The sequence below is a fragment of the Anser cygnoides genome, chromosome 8 (assembly GCF_040182565.1).
Source record: "Anser cygnoides isolate HZ-2024a breed goose chromosome 8, Taihu_goose_T2T_genome, whole genome shotgun sequence".
NCBI lineage: Eukaryota > Metazoa > Chordata > Aves > Anseriformes > Anatidae > Anser > Anser cygnoides.
In genome coordinates, this window is record NC_089880.1 from 20673767 (window position 1) to 20695700 (window position 21934).

At 34.9% G+C, this 21934-nt stretch overlaps 1 long non-coding RNA gene across 1 annotated transcript in view; it reads right to left on the minus strand.

Annotated features, from left to right (window-relative positions):
• Window positions 1-1292: 1292 nt before the first annotated feature.
• The window catches only part of LOC106034108 (uncharacterized), a 31742-nt gene continuing 11100 nt past the window's right edge, over window positions 1293-21934 (minus strand). Inside the window, exons 2-4 of the long non-coding RNA XR_001205804.3 lie at window positions 12973-13041; window positions 4293-4412; window positions 1293-2437 (exon numbers count right to left, since the gene is read on the minus strand). This is a non-coding gene — a long non-coding RNA (uncharacterized lncRNA). The remainder of the gene's footprint in view (window positions 2438-4292; window positions 4413-12972; window positions 13042-21934) is intronic.

The following is a 21934-nucleotide window of genomic DNA, read 5'->3' on the forward strand; positions in this document are numbered from 1 at the left end:
GCACAGTTTTTCAGGCAGAGGTCATTCAATTATTTCCCTAATTCAAAATTTTGTCTTTTGTCTAATGTTTCTTTGGCTCCACCTAGTTCAAGAATAGCTTATTGTTATCTCTTCAAGCCTTCCTTTTTTTTTTTTTTTTGTAAAAACCTATTGAATACTTGTGAATTATAGTTCATAAAACATAATATATTCATCTTTTTTTTTTTTTGTAGACCATTGTTTCTATCACAGTTCTACAGATTGGAGAATAAAAATGTGAGAAGAGTTAGACTGATTTTTTCACAATGGACAGTGAATGTATGTATGTTTTTCTATTACCTTTTTGAAAATCAGTGCATCATCTAATTGAAGAGATTTACCAATTTATAGCCTGAGTAAATTTAGTCCCAGTTTAATGCTGCAGTAAACATAATTCTTCCAACAAATTTGTGGTAATGCTAGTTCTCTTAATGTGAAAAAGTCAAGTTGAATTCTGTCTGAGGGGATCTGAGCTGTGTTCTTGAGCAAGGAGAATACATGTGGGAGGATTTTCAGTTTCTGATGTTGAATGACTTTCTCATTTGAGGGACTAGTTTGATCCAGTCAGAAAGAAGGGTAGCCAGCAGGAGGATAAGGCCATAAGTGAGAAGAGGGAAGCACTCATCAAGAGAAGGAGAGAAGGAGAATAGGTTCAAATTCCTACTCCAATAAGTTGTAAATAAAAATGAAATATACAGCATAAACCATAAAAGCAACATGCTACTTTTTTCTAGTTAAGTAGCTCAAAGGGTTAAAAAAAAAAGTTATTAAAAATTATATATAATTATTAAATTACTATGAGAGATGGAATGACTTCCACATTTCAATAGAAAAAATATATATTTAGGGATATCATTGAAAGTAGGTTATCAAAGAAATGTTTGTTGTTGTTGTTGTTGTTTTCAATCATGACCAGAAAAAAAAAAAAAAAAGAAAAGAAAAAAAAAAGCAACATCTACTTTGGGAATTATTCCAGTAGCCAGCTTCTTTCTAACTGATAATTCTAAACTTATGTAAATAATATATTCTCAGGTGTATTCTATTTCATAAAGTTAAATATTTTATGAAGAGGGAGGAGTAAATTAACATTATACTTCACACAAAAATAATTTGGAACTTATTCTATCATATAAACCCTGATCTTTAGAGGCTTTCTATACCAATACCAGTTACGTGCTCCAAGCCTCCACCATGAGTTTCTACTTCATTTCAATTCCTCCAAGTCTGCATCCCATCTTAACGATTTCATCAAGTAGGAACAAAATGATTCTTCATCTGAACCTCAGTACTCCTATACTCCTACTGAGACAAATGTAAACAAGGCTCCCAGAGGCAAATACAGACTCTCTTAAAAGGTAAATTACAACTTGGAGACAACCACAAACTAATCAAAATATAATAGGAAAATAATTTCTCTCTGGTCTGTGTTTGCCTATGCAGTTAATCCAAGCTTGATTCAATAATACTACTTTCTGTTTCTTATTGACAGCCCTTGTCACCCATAAAAATTATTATTTGAAGATTTTTTTTTGGATGAGTTCTGTCACAAATACCAAAAAAATAAAAGAGAAAAGGTCTAAGTTCTCTAAAGCTCTAAAACAGCCTACAGAGCCCTCTAAAGTGACAGGTAGCCTTTATATATATGTGAAACCATATCATTTAATTGTTATATATACAAAGATGTTCATGAGGTCAGATAAAATGTGAATTTACAATGTAATCTCTTTAAGCTACTCCCATTAACAATCCCCCATCAAATTTCTGCTTGCAACCTCTTAGTCTGCACTGTCTTTGAGTGATCTATTAGGACAAAAAGGCATAAAAAGCACCTTCAGAAATGCTCAGAATGTCTGTAATAGGAGCTAGTGAATAGAACTAGGACCCGCATTTACATCCTTCCCATGTTTTCTCTTAGAAAACTATCCTTTAAACATTCCTACCAAAAGGAATTCCTTTTCCATCAATCATTGTAATTATTCACACAGCTGTTGACTAGCAAATTGCAAATGCTAGAGATGAGTGACTTGATTCAAGATATAAGTGAGGCTGAAATTTGAGGGAAAAGGTTCACAGATTAAATTCATACATTATAAACATTAAAAGAATATTTGGAAAAAGTAAATTGCCAAAATGAATTAGAACAAAATACAAACTCAGCCATGTCCAAGCATTTTTAATTATTATTTTTCATTCGGTTTCCCCACCTGTGATGTGTCTGTCATAGATGTGATAAAAGTTTCTCCTAAAATGTGAAGTGTGAATGCTAAACACATTGTAGACTAAAAAGGACTGCTATAGTCTCCTTTTGCAGCACAGCTGTCATGCCTTCTCTCTGGTTCTTTCTCCCTTTTCTCTTAACCCTGTGCAGCATTACTTAGTGTAGGGTCTGCCAAACAAGAGGTGAGAGATGATGGACCCCCTGAGGAATGAGAAAATGGAGAGGTTGACTGCACACACTGCACATGAATAGTAGGAGGAGATGCTATTCTACTCTGGTTCCTTTCTGCCATCTAAAGGTATCCTCTAATGTAACTTAGCATTACATATTGCTTTGAGCAATGAACTATGATTTGGGAAACCTGGGTTCTATCCATCACTGAATAATTTTGAATTAATCAGTTGCCTGGACTCACTTTCTCAATCTGTAAAACACTCGTTATGACTATCTGTTGAAAAGTGTTTTATGATGTATGGCTGCAAAGCAAGCTAGAAATGTAAAATTTCTTTACAGTCAACTGTTCATTAATGCAGCTATGAAAAGCTGGTATAACCAATGTTAAGGAAAATTGCAAATATTCCTAGTGCTTGAAGACCAGCACTACCCCATGTGAGAGTTAGCTTGGACATATCACTTATCCATTACATAGTTGTGTATAACCTGCTTATCTGCTCATTATAATATATAGTTGATTATAGGCAGATAAGACTTACAAAATAAAGAAGGGAGCAGGGAGAGGAGAGATCAAGGTTAGCTGCATTTTATAAATTGGGGGGGTGGGAGGGGGTGAGGTAAGCAGGAAGAAAAGCTTGGTTTTTGTAGTTACCACAATATCCCTGTGCTTTCTCTTCAGTAGCAGATAATTGGACTCAATATCTAAGTGATCTTTCTGGGCCCCGTTTCAATGAGTCTCAAATCTTAAGCAGCCTCTATCTACAACTTTTACTATTAGTCTACTACTTGTCTGCTGCTGCATGTTCTTCTCCCAGGTACCTACAATTATAGGATAGCATATGGTAACACAAGTCTCCTTGTGAATAAATATATGTGTAAGGGTAGAAGTGTGTACTTAGAAGCTGCTCAAAATTTGGGACTTAAGAAACAGCAATCACTGCAAAGACAACTTGGCTGTTGAGTTTAATATATACATTCATTAGAAAAGAAAAAACAGTGCAATACTTAGTCTAGGGAAGTCATGTTGAGAAAGATTTTTCTCAACAAATGAAGTCTTTCATTTTTGTCCTGGATTTCTAATTTACTGTTAGTCTTTCAATTTAAATAAAGTAATAAACTCCTTCTTTGGACTTTACCATTAGTGTCTCTGGCTACATCTCTTCTTGGATAAAAATCCACCCTACTGATCCCTTGGCCCTTTGGTGGCCTGGCTTATCTCTGTGCTACTCAAATTTGTGTGCCTTACAAAGAGAATGTTTAAGGTTGACAATGTCAGCAGGAATTTGTGATGCGGTTATAACTATCTCATTATCCTTTACTTGGCAATATAGGCTCTTCTCCATACTGAGTCTCTGTGACTCAGCTGGCAGGAGAGCAAAGCTGTGAAGACATTGTTTGAGGAATCAGGTTCCCTCAGAGTGCCAAATATTGCACAGTTCATGCCTACACTGTATATTAGGTAGGCCATCTGGCAGACTGACTTCTGAACCATGGTTGGCAACTATGCTGAATGGACTGCTTGATCTGATCTACACTAGAGCTGTAATGCTAGTATATACGTCAGCAAACACGTACTCCTCACGATTAGGGTCCTGGTACAGAATGTACAATGAACAAAGTTCATATCATGTGTGCATGCATTTGCATTAACTCAGTGTCCCATTTCTGAAGCAGTATAATAGTGCCTTCCTTTCTTGTTTGTTGTATGATAAAACCTTGAATGGCTGTGAGACATACTGAACTAAGTCCGAAGTCAATAGCTAATACGACTGAAGTCAATAACCTTGATTAGTGACTTTCATTGGGTTTTAACATTCCTGTAGATTAAAGGATCAACGGAAGGCAACTAAGAAAGGTCAGACTACTGTGAATGTCTTCCTACCTGTTATGAAGGGATCTAGACCAGATCAAGAAAATTGTATTCGAAAAGACAGAAACCCAGTACATGAAATAGACTTGTGCTGGATGCTCTGCAAACCCACAGAGAAGAGTTCTAATTTGTCTGAAAAAAAAGGTGAAAATGAATTATAACACAACAGGAAAGCAGTAAGGATAACAGTTGGTTAGTTATAGCTTAGTATTTTAATATAAAATCTTAATTTTGAAAACACTAATAATAAATAAACTCCAAATATAAAATGTAACCATCACTTCCTCACTCATACTTTTAATAAGAGGTACAGCAGAGATGATTATTAGACAGGGGTATTTTTCTTTTTGCTAGGTTTAATAAGAATATTCCAAACAGAAACAGGAGGAAAGGTAGCCAAAGAAATGTTTCAAGTAAAGAAATGGCTTCTCTCTTAACATGCTTGCACACATACAAACACAGACACAGAAAAGCTCCAAAGCAGACAGAAAAAAGAGACAAAAGACAAAAAAAATCAGTCTCTTCAGAAAGACACAAAAACAGATGTGATACAACATGAACAGGTATGGCCTCACAAATAAGAACAAGAAAGCTTAATCCTAGACAGTGAGAAAAAGGTGGAAAAGGGATTTGGTGGTGAGGATAAGCTGCCTGGGGCAGCAAATGAGGAAGATGCCTTCATCAGATGTCTCAGTAGACATGCATGATATCAAAGAAGTGTAACAACGAACAGTCAATGGATTGTCTAAGTAGTTTACTCAGGTGAAAATAATCATTTATATCCAAGTTTTAGTGGTGTGGAAGGAGGCAAAAAATCTTTTGGGAAAACTAGAGTGAGAGAAAGGAATATCTAAAACTAGCTTAAGTGTGCAGGGGAAAGGTCTGAGAGGAGACTTACAGTTCCTGCCTAAACAGAGGGAACATAGACGGTGCACAAAAAGAAATGCAAAAGTGATTTTAAAGGCAAGCATAAATTATACAAAAAATTTGATTACATTTAAGTTGAAAATTGCAAACTGGAGAAGGACTTGTATGAAATATACATATACTGGGTAGTTCCTAAGATTTGTTTGGGTTACCAGTATGCAGGTGTTCCATGAAGTCATTTTTTTGATTGTCTTTTCAATCACTTGGTGAAAAGCTGAGAAACAAGATTTTGGTATTCCTCTTTCAAGTCAGAGTGCAGAAATAAATAGTTATGAGCCCAGAAATTTTCAAATAATCAGAATTTCAATAATTTATGGGAAAAAAATCAGTTTGACAGTTCCTTTGTAACCAATTATGAATACAATATAAAAAATTATGAAAAATAACTGAAAAATCACTAATGTGATTCTCTATATGGACCTTTCCCTTGATACTGTATGGAATAAGAAAAAGTTGTACATGTTTGAATTATTACACCTACAGTAAATTCTGAAGATGTAAACATGGGGTATGATTCTAATTACAAACATGTAGCTCAGACTGAGTTCAGGAAAATATTTTCAAGGTCAAGGCATAGTTTTACACAAACCTCGGTGGTTAAAGTGTAGTCAAGAAACTCCAAAAACATATATTTATGCATAGTCAAATAAAGCTTGGAAATTTTTAACGAGCTTTTCTTGAATTAATATAAACCTGAAACACAGAAAAACTCAGACTAGAAAATGATAAAAATAAATACTTAAAGACTTGTTCTTTTTCTTTCTAAGAAAAACTGAACTAACATTTTTACTTGTAAAGTACTCTAGCACTAAAACTCTAGAAAAGGTAAATAAAAGAAGCTCGGTAGGCTAAATTTGTGATGTAAAAATATTTACGTAAATGTAAACTTCATCCTGAGTTTCTTTAAATCTTTCATTATTTTTCAGTCTTCGTTTCTCAAATACTATAGTCAGCAGGTTCATGCCATTTCAGACTATACTGGAAAATGGTCAATAGTCAACATATAAAGAACTGTCACCTGTGGCTTTTAATGTAAACTGACCAAAATACACAGGGAAAGCAATTAATATAGTGATGGCAAAGGGTGGATCACAGATTAGGGGTTCAAATAAGGCTATCTATAAGGTAGAATACTCCTCATTTCTATGAAATGTCATAAAGACTAAAACTCCACCTGATTGGCTAATAGGGGTTAAACAAGAACCTAAAAGAAGGTAAATTAACCTCTAATCTCAGAAGCTACTCTGTACAAGTAGCCTTTGTGACCATATTGTATACTAGTAACTTAAACATTCAATGTGGCTCTGCAAGTTGTTAAAGAAGTCTTTCAGATAAAGGCCATACTGCAAGGTGACTTACTCAAATTTTACTTTCATTAAACTTAGGAAGTCCAATTGCCATTCATATTCAATTACCAATTAAAACAAGTAACCAGCAGCAACTGGGCATAAAGCAAAAATCCTACGTTTGGTTCCTGCTGAGATGCATAACTTTTTATATGACATTTTCATTATAATTTAAAAGTTTTTTGTGTATTTTTCTTCTGTGTGCCAAAGTAGAACTAGCTTTCTCAAAGTTTATCAATGAGAAACAGCTTGTTTAGCAAATGGAGCATCCTCTCCCAGATTATCTTAGTGTTGTGCTGTGACTTGCGCTATGACATCCTTTAATTCTTATTTCATGCTTAACATTTAAAATTAGATATGCTCAGGAAGTTGGCAAGAATTTTTCATTTTAAATGTTCTCTGGATTTCCTTCTGATAAGCATAGTAAAGTTGCAGTTGGGACTGCATCTTAAATGGTTGGAGGGCACACTTTCAACATTTGACTGAAGTTGGAGCTAGGATAAGGAATGGCCCAGCAGCAATGATGAAAGCCACATTTCAGTATCTTGGGGAAAAGGAACAGGTCTGGTCATCTCCATTTGTGTTGTAAATGGTGAAAGTAGAACTATTTCTATCAGCTAGCATATAAAGAATAGCTTTTATATTCTGTAATAATTAGTACAGAGAACATATAATAGATGTTTATATCCTTACTTATCTTCAAATAAGGAAAATATTTTTATAGTACTATCTTAAAAAATTTGTTTCGAGAATTTATTCCCTACACAGTACTCTCAATTACAGTAGTCAGTAAACCCCACTGAGGTAAGAGATGAAGTTTAATTTATAAATATATTTGCTTCTTTCTCATTGCACAGGAACTTAAGCATTACAATGTGTGGGCAAAACATAATAATTACTTTTGTTCACTGTTACAAGTTATTTCTAAAGAAGAAAAGATCTGTTAGTCATGATTCTCATGAAAATGTCAGAATCGATTGAGACACAAATGAAACATTTTGTTAACTATAAGTACTGATTTTTTCAGTTTATGGCTAAAGGAAAAAATATTTTCCTTTAATAAAATTTTGACTCTACACATTTAAAAACATTACATCTACCTTGAAAGATAATTCTTATCTTCGTTGTGTTTTGAAAACTGAAGAAATATTAATATCTGGGGAATTACATAACTATTCTCAGTTACATTATTATTAGCCTTATTCATTCATTATTGAAGCTTAATTTTACTAGACTCCTGACACAGCATTTGTCCTGAAAATCAAACATCACTGCTGTCTTTATGCAGGAATTTCCTCTAGTAGGCAAGCCTTCACCCATATATCCTTGTATCTGTCTACACCACCCATAGATCTCTCCCCAGAAGTGTTCAGTGCCAGTGTGCACTGCAGAAGGGTAGGGAGGCATTGGTATTTCAAAATAGGCTGCCCCGGTTCCTGAGGTAGCTGTTGCAGCAGCACAGTACTGCACTGGAGCTAATCAGCCCTTTTAACAGATGAGTAGAATAATACAGTCTTGAGTGCAATGCTACACTGACATGGGAAAATATTTTTGTGAAATATGGGAGCTGAGTAGCTTTGAGGGCATCAACGGCTTTCACATGCCAGTGTGCTGCCTACAGAGCTATTTGGGAAAAGAAAAGAGGTTCCAATTGCACTGTTAGAGAGAATTGAGTCATCTGGACTGGCACAGAGCATGTCAATAGTCTTGGCTCCAGCACCAGAAGCATAAGGAAGGATTATTTTGTACTCAGACATAGGCTTGTCCTTTAGGAGTCAAGCTCATGAAAAGCGGTGAAATCCTATCTGTGCACAGAAGTTCATTGGGACCCCAAAACTCATGATTTCATACTCAGTGCTGGGGCCAGTTAATCAGCAGCTACTCCCTGTAGCCTTCTTCCCACTCTGGTGTTGCCTCTTCCCCTGTGTCAGCATGGCTGTGTGTGTGCCACATGGAAATGTAGAGTGAGGAAATTGCACGAGTAAAAAAAATCTTCCCTTGTGTCCCTCTACTATTTTCTTCTTTGTCTTCAGCTCTCACTGCTCTGGTGCAGCTCACTGTGCATCCTCTTACACAGGCATGGAATGAAAACACAGAGGCAGAACTAATCAGGCAGGGCAGTAGCTTTTCAGGCCAGTGCTGCTCATGAGGAAAGTTGCATGGGAGCAAAAAAATCATTCTTTTCATCTAGCTTGCAAATAATTTGATAAATATCTTACCAGAAATTATTTTATTAGAAGTTATATAAAATATTTGTTAATTGCTACTTTGTGGAATTCATTTTCACAATGCAGCAGAGAGAGAAAGTGAATAAACTTATTTTGGAACATAAAACTCTTTCTGTGCTACCCAGGTATTTACAGCAGGTTTTTCTACTCCCTGAAACTTGTTAGTAATGTCTACTTTGGAGGCTAGTGGATCAAATCACCTTTTCCTCTCATGGACATGGATGGCTTGTGGGTCAAATGAATTAACTGTCTTTCAAAGCAATAGAAATGCCTGAAGATCCCCGGTGATCCACAATGCATGGTACATTTATCATTGGCTAGTCTTGTTTCAATGAACACAGGTCCTTCCTCTTTACTTTAGTGAAATCAGTAACTTTATAATTACAGCAAGTGCTTACAAAAATGTTGTGTTATGTTTTTAACAAGATGGAAGCCATCATTTTACCCTGCACAGATATGATGTTCAGCTTATCCCATTAAAACTGAGAATTTATTAATCAAATCTGACTAGACAATGGTATATGTCTTTTCTATTTACTTTTATAAATCTGTTGGCACTAGCAGGATTTTTTATTTTTATTTTTTTTCATTTTTTGAAATAGGACAAAACTAAACCAAACACACACAAAAACAATAAAAGAAGATATGCAAAGGATTTACAGAAAAACACTTCTTAATGCATTCTTCTAATAATATATGGAGCCTCCCTTTCACCTTTATCTATTGTGTATGTCACCCCCGATACATTCTCCCATGAGTATTGAATGTTTTTTAATGTTTTCATATGGCAATCAATAATTATCAATTATACAGTTAGTCATATAGTGCCAAACCCTTTCATTTAATGCTTGGTTCATCAATTGTTCATATATACGTTCCGTCAAGCAGCTTAATGATATGATTGAATTGTGTGCTATTGATTTTCTATCTGTCAAGTTTATGCAGTGATTTGGAAATACTGGGGCTATACACTGATGTAATTTCCTTGACTTCAATGGAGTCATTATTCTGTTGGTGTAAGGGACTTGATAATCAGATTGCCAGACATCCGGACTGAAAGATATTTTTGGTGAGGGTGTAATACTGCCCTCTACAGTCTCTTTGCCTAGCTTGATTAGGTTCTAGTACCTTTTAAAATGTAGGGTTACTTTGTATGGATATACACATATTCAAATTATCTAATCTACATAAACCTTCATTGTTTAGAACTCTGTAGGTTAATCCTGAGAGAGACAGGCATGTTGGTGTCTGCTAAAAGCATGCCATCACCTTAAAAAAAAAAAAAAAAAAATGAAGACCTGTTCAGGGATTTAGTGAAAATGTGCAGTCACGGTACTTGTAAAGGATATTTGCAATGGACCTGAGATAACACTGGAGTAAAACTGGTCAGTTCACTGATTTGATACCTATTACAATAAAATTAGCTAGATCAGTTAGACATTAGCTACATGGCAAACATAAGGCTAATGAGAATTTGGAACAGTCAACACCTTACAGAACTGTATTCCTAGGGTTGTTATAGTACTTCCCTTCTTCGACTGTTCTGAAGAACTACACATTGCAAAATAATCCAAAGCTTCTTTTCATCCTAGAACTTGATTTTATTTTATTTTTTAATAAAAGACTGTTGTGGTTTAACCCGGCTGACAGCTAAACACCACACAGCCGTTCGCTCACCCTCCCCCCTCCCTCTTGGGATGGGGGAGAGAAACGGGAAAGTGAAGCCGGTGAGTTGAGATAAAGACAGTTTATTAAGACAGGAATATAATAATAACAATAATAATAATAATAGTGATAATGATAATAGTATTAATAATAATAATGTGTAAGAAAACAAGTGATGCACAACGCAATTGCTCACCACCCGCTGACCGATGCCCAGCCTATCCCCGAGCAGCCGGCCCCCCCACCCCGGCCAGCCACCCCTATATATTGTTTAGCATGACGTCAGATGGTATGGAATACCCCTTTGGCCAGTTTGGGTCAGCTGTCCTGGGTCTGTCCCCTCCCAGCTCCTGCTGCACCCCCAGCCTGCTTGCTGGCAGGACAGAGCGAGAAGCCGAAAAGTCCTTGGCCTGGTGTAAACACTGCTCTGCAACAATTAAAACATCAGCATGTTATCAGTGCTCTTCTCATCCTAATCCAAAACATAGCACCCTACTAGCTACTATGAGGGAAAATTAACTCTGTCCTAACTGGGACCAGGACATATATATGGATATATATATTGGATATATTGGTAAATATAAACTCACATAATTGTCAAAGTAATGTAAATACTAAAAGCAATAGGGGAAAATGCTGAAAATTCAAAGATATTGAATGCACACACACATTCTAAAAAACAAACAAACAAACAAACAAACAAAAACTTGAAAACAATTTCTCTCCTGGTTACTTCTTTATTTTTTGAATTGTTAACCTTTTCCCCTTCTGCTGCCAGGAAAAACAAAAAACAACACACACACACCAACCTCTACATAACTGACAATGATTTGAATGACAGCATGTGGAGCAAAGGATATATATTCAATCACCTCAGCCTTATAATGGGCTGCTTTTCATATTCAAATAAATGCCCACTAATAAATACCAGAATCATAAATGCATCCCTCAAGGAAATCTCATTAAAAGTTATTCATCCCATCCTTCTACATCCCATCCAAATGTCGAAGATAAGATCAGCTTTATAGTATTCCTGGAAGATTAACAAGTATAAATTTTTTGAGGCAGTTTGGCAAGTAAATCTTAGTAAAGAGACTTTTCTGACAATACCTCCCTTATATTTAAACTACAGAAACTAGGACTTAGCTAACAGCCAAAGTATTCCCATCTTCATAGTATGATGATTACAGAAATGAGGTGTCTCAGCCTGAAAGCAAGCTGCTAAGGGCTTCAGAAACCAGGGTTGTTACGATTTTTTTAACTGACCTCTTTTTTTTTTTTTTAATAATAATAAAAATAAGTTATTCCTGAAACTGGATAAGAGCAAAAACTTCTAGAAGAATCTGCATGGAGTGCAGAAGAGAACAATTTAAGGATTAAGGTTATGTGTTCTGACCCCATATCTATTTACATAACCTAAGGCGGGGCTTCAGGGAATATAGCTGCAATTCCACTGACAGCAACAAGTATAACTACCTACTACATATGTATCTGAAAGCAGATTGTATTTTTTCTATAAGATAAAATTACAAAACTTCTGAAATATGAAAAACTGCATGGATTGACCCTAGAGACTCCAAGCTCCCAGTTTCTTTCTCTTGACAGTTAGGGTAAGAAGCAGCCTACAAACTGTTTATTAAGACAAGTGCTTCTGATACTGTATTTATCTTAATTTCTCTTTATTAGTTTATGCCACTTCTGGGTGAAATAGATATATCCAGGGGGATGTGGGATTAGAGGTGGGCTTCCAAACCTTGAATGTTAAATTTTCACTGAGCTATCAGTAATCTAGATATACTTATAAAGAAACACAGTTTAAGCAGGTAATATAATACTTCAGCACCAAATAGTGTAAATAAGGATTGAAGGGATTTTGGTAGTGAAGATTTTCATTGACCTTTGGAAAGGTATTACTGAATCACTGTTTTTATTTTTCTGTAATCAGCTAATTTATGTCACTGATATTCTATTAGCCATTTCCAACAGTAAACATGTACACCCAGGATAAAGGGCATTCCTAAACTGCTGTCAGCATTATAAACAGATAAAAAGTTATATAATTTGCTTTGAAATATTGTGAACATAGCAGCAGTACTTATTATCTAGAAATGGGTCTACCTCAAACTTTAAGCTGAGCCTGAAGCTGTTAAGGTTATTCAAATACATCTGTGTCTTTCTGAGCTTCAAATTAAACTGCAAATCTCCTAACAAAAGTCTATCCCATTGTTACGAGTATCTCCTAATTGTAGCTGGATCAAAAGAAAAAAATAATTCCTGGTATTATTTGCTCCTGCTTGTAAAGACTCTGGAAAAGGAGAAAATAACTGCTTTTCAGAAAAGCGAATCGCTGTTTGTAACAGGCAGTGACTTGACAGATCTAAAGATTGATATTACCTATATATGTAAACCAGATCACTGTGGCCTTTAAGATTCTAAATCCATTGCAAGTATGTAACAGGTACTGTTATGAATCCAGGCCTACCTGTAGAGCAATTCAAATACATCCATGGAGCTTAGCAGTTTTACCTTAACTCCGAGTCAGAAGGGGCCAGCTCCAGAGCAACAAGGCAAGTCTGCTTCACTGTGATAGGAGTTCTGTAATAGAGACATGCAGCACTGTGACATCTCTGGGTTGAGGCTACAATAAGCAGCAAAATCTTTTGGTGTCAAGCTGTTCAGTAACAATTTAAAATCAAAGATCTCCTAATCCCATATCATCTCCATGCTATCACTTGATTCATTGTATAATGCAGAATAATTTCATTCCTTCAAGAAATGACATATCCCATGGTGAGAAATACAGGAAAACTACACCAATTCCAGCCCTGATCTTTATTACCAAACTTTCTGGAACTTGCAGGAAAGTTTTACATGGTTTCATCCCTTCTGATCCATGTCTCAAATCTCTTGTTACATAGTGTCATCTAAACTGCAGTTCTCTAAAGGTCAGTCTTGTCACTGGTTGGTCACAATTACGTCTCAACAGAAATTGCATCATATTAAAGTTGGCAGAGAAAGAAAGAAAGGAAAAGGACGGAAGGAAGGAAGGACGGAAGGATGGAAGGACGGAAGGACGGAAGGACGGAAGGAAGGAAGGAAGGGAGGGAGGGAGGGAGGGAAGGAGGGAGGGAGGGAGGAAGATGTAATATCATGTCATATTCCTTGAAATATTTAGAGTAAACATCTATATATGTCCACTGAAATGATGTTCACATCTTTCAGTGCTTCCAAAATATTTCAGCTTACAGAATGATTAAATACAAAAAGCACTGTTGATCGTGCTTGTGACAGACATCTCAATTTTAAATATCTCTGGGGATTCAACAAGGATTTTGAAACAGCATCTGAAAAAATATGCTTGGAAGTCCAGAAAAAAAATTCCAGACTTCCCTCACTGTAGGTAACATACATTTAATCATTACCAGATACTTGCTGTATCTCTGCTAGAGCTCTGCTTTATTATCTAGACAATACCTCTCACATTATAAACTCAAAAAATATTGTAATTTACTAGTTTCATAAAAATGGCTGAGCTCTTGCTCAAAATAAAAGCATATTTTGATAAAATTTAGCCAAATTTTGTGTGAATGCCAAAATGCTTAAAAGCTTCAGTCTGCAAAGAACAAAGCTCCAAATAAACAAAAATACCAACAATTACTAGTTTACTTTCACTTAAATTATTTAAAGTTATCATCAACAAGAATTTGATCACTAGGGATTGTGTTTGACAGAAATATCTATTCAGTCACCTTTCAAGGTTGCAGATTAACAACTAAATGCAATACAGATATTTTTGTCAGTTGATTAACTCTTCTCTGTAGCTGCAATATAGTATTTCTCTCTTTACTACTAATGCATTTAAACTGTTTTCTACCAGTCCATCTATAGATTTGTTTTGTAATTATTCATTACACATTCCTATTCTAGTAACATGGGAATGCAGTATACAAATTTTAGACCGTTTCCCATAAACATGTGGCTTGTATATTGTTCTGAGCCAAATGCTCTGTACAAGCCAAATGAAAACACTGTTGGGAAATCTTATTCACTGGGACAAGAACAAGAAAGTTAAAAGCCAGTACCAATACAGACAAAATGACCCCACACAGTTTGTTTTTTCTATAAATTTTTATTTTATTCTAGTTGTCTTGTTTGTAACTCAGTGTGCAGAAAACAATTTGAATACTTCTATTATCTTCAGATAAAGTACTTGGAGTAATGATGGTGGTAGGAATTCAAACAAAATGACAAATCAATCTATTGCATTTAGGTTACATAATGGCATTATGCTCATTCCACCTATTTACTGAAGAGCGTCTTAAAAGCTTTTGGCATGCAGTGAGTCTGCAGGTCATTGGACTTTACCTGGAGCTGTGAGCTGTGTAAGTAAAGATTTAGTCCCAGAGCTGCTCTTTCTTTTTTTTTTTTTTTTTTTTTTGATCCTATCTATTGAAATGTAAATAGTGTGGTATGGGATGTCTCTGGAGCATTCACACAAAGTTGTTGTTCTTTATTTTGAAAGAACAGGCAACATTTCCATAGATTGGTGGACTTGAATCTGATTACTAGCAAATCAGACACTTTGTCATAATAGGCAAAATAATGAAATAGCTTCTCTTTACTTTGACATGGCTTTGCTGCCGCCTGTAGAGGAAGTGGGAATGGGAAGGTCACCAGTGTCTGACATCTTTTCTAGATATTACTCTGCAGTGCTCTTTGATTTCTTTTGTTGTTTCTTTGTGAGTGGGCTATCAGAGTGATAGTGGAACTAATATCATATTTACTCCAGATCATATTTACTCCATGCTGCAAGGAAGGTTCAAGGATATTCCCAGCATGCATTCTTCTGCAGGAGGTGCTGGGTTGTTTTATCAAGGCTGATCGGTACTAGTACTAGTAGCATGCTTCATTTTACAGGCTACTTGAGTGTGTATAATTACCATACCAGAAGAGACAGGCAAACACAAAAACAGGGTGTGGCCTTCATACAAACTGAAGACCTCACATACAGTCTTTTCCTTTCAGGGGCTATGTATTGCGCTTTCTGCCATTTTTATGCTTAAAAATATGTCTCCCATTTTCTCTGAGGAGTATTTTCTACTTTTGTAGATGATATTTTGAAGCAAAAATTTTCTTTTTGCTTGTGGTTTTGATTTGCTCATTTCTTTAGTCAGTTGCAGAATAAAATTACCAGTAATTAATGATATTGATCGTAAATTTTGTTGCGATTTGGTACAATATCAATTGTAACTGCAATTATTAATATACCTTCATTATTTTTTTCTAGTACTGGCTTACATTTATGTGTACTATCTGATCACCTTACAATGTTCTGTGAATCCAGTAGTGACTGACTAAAAAGTGTTAGCACCCAAGGGACCTTCAGTTTCCCATAGAAAAGTTTTCTGGTTGCACTGTCTTATGAGGCTCTCTGAGCTAATTAATACCTTTCTGGATCATTACAGAAATAAAAGTGTCCAAAAGTACATGGAAATTGGGGAAACAAACAAACAAAACAAGCAAACAAAATAAAAACCCACAAGAACACAAAACCTTTCTCTTTAGATTTGAAGTACATTGAAAAGAAAGCAGAAGAAATACCTGTTGCTCATTCTGTACCTGTTTAGTAAATCAGTAGAGGATTTCTGTCTCCAGAACTGTCTGTCACCTTTCACAAACAAACTGTTTTTTAAAAATGAGCTAGGTATTGCCAAGAGGTTCCTGTACTATGTACAGGAAAAAAGCCTTTGTTACTAGCACTTCCAAAAATTTGAGTGAGAACATCTGTTATGAGTTGACTTCAAACTCCTACCTAATTTCCTATAAAATTAAAAATTAGGAACATGATAATCCAATGACTGTCTATTATTCCTGTGGTCAGTTTTTATTAAACGAGTTTCCTGGAGAAGCTGTACAGAGTCAGTAATAAATCATTATTCATATTTTGCTCTGAGGCACAGAGGAACCAGCCTTCAAGAAATATTCAAGTAGTACAGTGAATTTCCTTTAAAATAATGAAATCATACTAATATAAGTAATGCTGGCCATGCTCAAGCTCAAACTTTCTGTAACTGGATAATGATAGTTGGCTAGACAGCTAATTTGACTTTGTGTAAGTGATACTATAAATGTGATATATATATATATGTAATATATATATATGCACATATATATATATATTAGTAATGGATTGGGTTTTGCACTGGTGTTATGAGGTAACAAATGTTCCAAAGTTATATAACTCTTTTCTAGCTTGTTTTGCTTGTGTGTTTGGCAGCTGGTGTGCAGAGGTATAAAAGAAGTGGACTAACAAAACTGTGTGACTTTTTGGTGCAGCTCACACCATAGTGCATCAGGGAAAAGAAATGAAAGAAAAAAGCACAGAAAATCTTAAATAAAAGAAGCAACTTGTATATTGGTCAGCCATACCATAAATACCAAGACGGCTGAAATTAGCCTCCTCTACAGTCTCCAGTGATACTTATATCTGAAAACCTGTGAAAACAGAGTATGTCCCTGTTACAGGATTCCCCATGACTTCTGCAGCAAATTCAGGCTTGACAGAATATTATAATAAAATGTCATTCATGTTAATATAACAGCTTGACAAAATCCTGTATGTTGGTTTGAATGCACATGTTTTCAGTTGTGAACCTACCAAGAGAATAAGGAGAATTTAAACTTTCTATCTCCACTAGAGCCAGCTGGCACAAAGTGCTCTTTTGCATTATGAAATGCAGCCATGTACATGCAGGATAGTTGCCTGGCACTGCAATCCTGTCATCTTCTGCTTCCGTTTTCTCTAACACTGACTGCTGTCCTGTCTGTGTGGTATTTCTCTTTTTAATGTTAATGTAATATCCATACTGCTTGTTTGTTTGTCCTATTCTAAATGTATGTCTTTTCATCTCAAAAGTCTAACAAATAAATTCCCATAATGTGAGAAAATACAAAAATTAATACTGATACCTGTGAAAAAACTTAGCACTCAAGAGTATTGTCTTTAAATATAATTTGTCTTTTTATAGCTCCCCTGATTTCCCTCTCCCTTTCAGCCTCCATTCACTTATTTTCTTCTCACTTATCATGCTTGTCTTATCTGTTTCCTTTAATTCAATAAGACAAGGTACTCTGTATTAAGACTTCATGATGTGACTGGAAAGATTTTGGACATACAGAGTTGATCCTAAGGGGAGCAATCTCAAAACTTCAGTGGACTTGCAAAAATGCAAGTTCAAATCATGCTTTTAAACCTGAATCTTATTAAAAGAACCTTTGCAGTTGCAATAAGAATAGCATTCTCTCCTGGGGTTGTTGTGTTTCTATTTTAAACTCAGACCTTTCATCCAAAAAAACTTGGAATTAATTGAGACTTCAAAAAATAGATAAAATAAAATAAATAAAACAAAACAAGACAAAGCAAAACAAAACAAAAATCACATAACTATAAATTCAACAGCAAGTGAAACATATCCAGTATTGGAAACAATTTTTTTTTATTCATGAATCAGCTGGCATTTGTGGCTGCTGAGGAGACTGATATTACTGTAGATATTTTTGTATTTGGATAGATACAACAACTTCAAATGGTCAATTCAATGAATCTATGTAATATCCATCATGTAACTGCACAGAACAGACAATCACATAGTTCTCATCCCGTTCATCAAAGCATTATTTAGTTGTTCAAGGGATTGGCAAGGGCTTGTTCAGTTTACTGCATGGAAATGAATATGAGAATAAGCATACAGATCAAATTAAAGAGCAGAATAAGGATGACATTATTAAAAAGGCTTTAATATTCACTTGGTTTCCAGTCCACATATTAAGATCTTAATTTAACCAGTACACTAATTTCCTGAACAATATTTTCCTAAAGTATAAAAAAAAAATAAATCTTATTTTAATAGGTTGGGGGGAAATGATGAAAGGCATGAAAGGCAGATGAAGCAGCATTAATAGAAAAGTTTAGATGGAAACTTTTGAAAAGGGGTTCCAGGAGATTGTCAGGGAGCAGATAGTGACAAAACCTTAGAGAAGTAATTTATGAGTTTTGGGGTCTGAACTTTTATCTCAGCTGACTTTCTGTGGAAAGTTATAAGATTTTTTTTTTTTTTTTAAGAATATAACCTGAATATCTTGCTCTATTGGCACAGTATCCATCATATCTTCCTTTACATGCAAAGTATCTGATCATTAGAAAGACTGTCTGATGGGTTTAAGTTACAATATCACTGTGCAAAGCCTGATTCAGTGTTTACCATACATCTTCGATAATATAAGGATCTTTGGAAGATCTGGACCTTAAAGCTGTTATTATTTTTACTAATATCTTAATTACGGAAAGATGTTGAAAACTGCTCCCCAGAAGTGGACATTCACATTGTTTTATTAGCATGAATGTTTTGCCTTGGGAGATGTCAAGTAAACGAATATTATGCAATTCACTGTGTTAGTTTGTTTTCATAAGAAGAAATTTGAGTGATGACTTGATGGACATCAAGCAAACAGGTTAGGTTAATATTGTTGTATTACATCTGACAGAATGGAATGACCTCAGTAAAAGATCAGTCATGACAGCCCATTCATTTCATATCTGCTGTCTCAGATAATCTAATAACTTTATCCACTTCTATTCTTCCATGATTCAGCATAGAAGTGATAATTCTTTAATGTCAGAACTCTTGTTCTTTTAACTTCAGGTCTTTCAATATCACTGAACACTCCACAGTAAAAATAGGTTTTTGTTCTGCTGTCTTAAGATAGCATGACCATTTGGTTCAACACTTTAAATTATTTTCTCTCCTTTGAAATAAAAGTTGTCTACATAGCTTTATCTACATAGAAGTAAGAACCTTTGGTGACTTCCATGAATTTATATCAACTCATGCTAGAAATGTGAGTTGTAAATTAAGTTGTGTAGTAGTTATTTCTCTAGAATTAGTGAATAAGCCAAATTTTCCCCAAATTTCTCATTTAAAATGTAACACAGAGTACCAGAAAAGCTCTAAGCAAAATATAACATAATAATATAATTAAGGCCATTTTCAATAAGTCAGCACTTCTTTCAGTGTTTTTTTTTCCCTTTGGAACAAAAGCAATGTAGGCAATTATTTTAAATTAGGTTACATGAGAATATTATTTGTGTAATAGAAATGGGTTTCTTTTTGTAATTAAGTTTAATTGATCTTGCTCTGGAGATGAACTGAATCAGTCTTGAAAATACTGGCTATCTCCAGTTGCAGGTATGTTTGGAGGTAGGCAGCTAAAGTAATTAACATTGCTACTGAAGTGGTAAGGCAGTATTTAGTTCCTTATAATTTTTACCTATATTTAAAATACTGTAATAAAGAAATCTCCACACCCTCCTGTCTTTATCAAAACTACTTTTGGAAAACCTTTTACTGACTTGAATGGATTGGTTTGGTTTCTGAAGGGAACAAGTTTATACAGGTTAAGTACAACCTTTTAAAAGCTTTTTTTACCTTTCTTAAGGTAAAGACATCTATAAATGTTTCAGATTTTGTGCTTATTTTTTAAGCTTTCCAAATTCATGCAAATGCTTAGATATTTTTTTCTCTTTGCTATGGACAAATGTGTCAATGTACTAAATGGTCCCGCATCAAAGAAATTTGATTGAAAAACTGCCACAAGGGGACAGAACAACGAGTTCTGTATAAGAATTTGATCACCAACATCTGGTGAGTCAGGAGAAAATGTAAGAGTATCTAGCATAGATCTCTGTGAAAGGATCTGGGCATTTTGTATATAATAGTGATAAACTGTGAAGGTCTACGGCAATCCATAAACTGGACATAAGAAACATGATTCCCATTATGGAAAGTGTCAGCAGAGATAAGACAATAAGCACTAGGGACCACATTTGACAAATTATTTTTGCTGCCATACTTCTGATATTTGATGCTCTTTTTCAAACTCAGTCTCCTCTTGCTGAGTCTTTCACCTTGCACATATCTTGCCTCTAAGTAAAAATAAATAGAACAGAAGAAAAAAAGAAAATAACAAACCATCCCCTTAACCCAACAAATTAAGCAAACCTAGATATATACCTTTTTTTTTTTTTTAGTTTTGGTAAATTTAAAGAATTCTTGTGATTAGACTGGTTCATAGCTCTTCAATATTTTTGCATTTGGTAGCAAACCAAAGTATAAGTGAAACAGAGTAAATAAAAATTTAAAAAAAAAATTATTTTAAGTAGGTATGGGTTAATTAAACTGTATTTCTGGTAATATTCTCTTTTCCCTCCACAAAACTGTGTGTGTGGAGGGGTGAAGGTAGAAAAGAAAAAAGAAAAAGAACTTAAAATTTCACTAGATATATAGGAGATATAAACACAGATAAAAGTTTCATACAATATATAACTAATAACATGTAAACTTGTTTCAATATGATAAAAGAAACCATTTGATTATGAAGATCAGAGAACAGAAAGAGGGTAAAAAATACTGATATGAAGTTAACTTTAAAGTCAGGCAGAGCTTTAAGGAATTGTTTAGAAAGTGCTTTTGAGAACTATTGCTGAAAATTTCTTTCTGATTGCTAAGAATTATTTTTTTTCTGTGCATAGATATACTCAGCTCTTCCTTTACCTGAGAGATTTACTCTATATCTTCAAGATGACAATCAGTGCCAGCTGCAGAGAAATTGAGTTACTCATTCTAGGTGATCAGATTCACATATCAGAAGTATAGTCACATTATCATGGACCATTCATTCCCACTAGATTAGTCTGGATGGAGCTGTGTGTTATTTCTGCAAGTACCTACATTGCGCAGTTCAAGTTAACTCAGGTGCTTATGCATACATCTTTACTGCCCATGTATATAAGGCAAATGCCCTTAAAAATTCTCCACCAGGTCCTCCATTCAGTATGGTTGCTATTAATCGCTTTTGTCACTGACTGCTTTCATGTCATTGATGGAGCCTCTTGCAGAATACCTCAGTAATGCTTGTGAGGGTCATAATTTTTCTTATTCTGATCTAACTTTATTGATCCTTTCCTGAGAGGAACAGCACCCTTCACAGTTTTATGGGACCATTCAAACAATCTAAGGATGATTTATATTACCCTTAAGGAAAAAGACATCAAGACTGGTTACTCACATGCTGAGATTTTCCTTGAGATCTCAAGCTGTCAAAATACTAAACACATGTCAGTATATTCCTGAGTAATGGAAAGCACTGCAAAACTTTATAGCATTATTAGGCTTCATGTCATAATTGGGTGATGCTTCCACTTACTTAACATGCAATTTATTTTATTCAATATTGATAAGATTTAATGGATGATGTATTTGATTCAAGGCTTTGATACAAATGTATTGTCTTAATTAACAAGTAATTTATTTGATGCAGTGAATAATACATCCGATTTAATAGAGGATGCACTGTATCTGCAGCTGAAGGTGATTGGTCTTTTCAGTGAAAGATTAATTCATTTCAGAAGATGATCCATCACTTTCAATAT